Raw genomic sequence first — 1,060 nt, 5'->3', positions numbered from 1 at the left:
GTATGCAACTTCTCTTCGAGGAACGCTGCAAATGAGTTAAGTTGATGAGAACCTAGTGATTCAGCAACTGACATGAGTACCTATGAACATAGTATAGTTGCGAGGAATTTGGAGAGGTCATATGCGTTCTCAGAAGGTTTTTCAAAAAGGAACAAGTTTGAGGAATTTGACCAGATGATTCTTGAAGAATTTCACTAAGAGTCCTTTGTCTTAGGTTCCAGAGTTGTATAGATCGAAGATCCACACAATTGAGGAATCTTGAAGAAAAATGATGCTTAGAGAAACAAATCAAGAACAGATGACTTGTGAGGTGTTTAGAGTGTGAAGATATGAAGAAAAACACCTTTGAAGATTTTGTAGATAATCATTCGAATCAACGAGGGAAGTAAAAGTAACTTTTAATTACCCTGGATGAAGAACACGACGAACGGTGAAGTGGAGAGGTGAAGTTCGTTTGTGTAGATCTTCCACGCCCTAACTCGGCGGAGGAAGATGGCTACGGCGGCGGTGGAGTGAAGATTTCCACGGCCGGCGCGAGTACGGCGCCGACAAGGTCGAGGCGGTGAAGCTCTTCCTCACCGGCGATGATGAAGTAGCGGCGGCGCTAGGGTTTGAGAAGCTCGAGCTGGAGAGAGGTAGAGCGGAGTAAAAGAAGTGAGGAAGGGGAAGAGAGGTATTTATAGCCACGGTGAAAAACTGTTCACCCGAAGAAATTGGACGAACGTGCCCCTGAACCTTCTCATTCGCTTGACATGTGTCACCCATGTACTGAGAGGTGGATATCGTGTGCGATCGTGGGTGAATGGATAAGTGTATCGTGGGATGCGGAACGGTTTGAGCGGCAGAGCCGAAAATTTAGATAGGATAGGTTTTAAAGTTTCGTTCGCAATTTCTTTAGCTGACAAGGACACAGTGAAGATTTTGAACGAGTTTCAAATAGAACGCACATGAAGAATTTGTGAATAGATTGGGTTGAGTGTAGCATAGAGGGGAAGGGTCCGATCACATTCACTTAGTAGAAAAACCAACTTGAAGAATTAGCAATAAGTGAATGCTGTAG

This window comes from Triticum dicoccoides, chromosome 5A, assembly GCF_002162155.2.
Source record: "Triticum dicoccoides isolate Atlit2015 ecotype Zavitan chromosome 5A, WEW_v2.0, whole genome shotgun sequence".
NCBI classification, from domain to species: Eukaryota; Viridiplantae; Streptophyta; class Magnoliopsida; order Poales; family Poaceae; genus Triticum; species Triticum dicoccoides.
The sequence above is the reverse complement of the archived record's forward strand: the minus strand, read 5'-3'. Positions refer to the sequence as shown.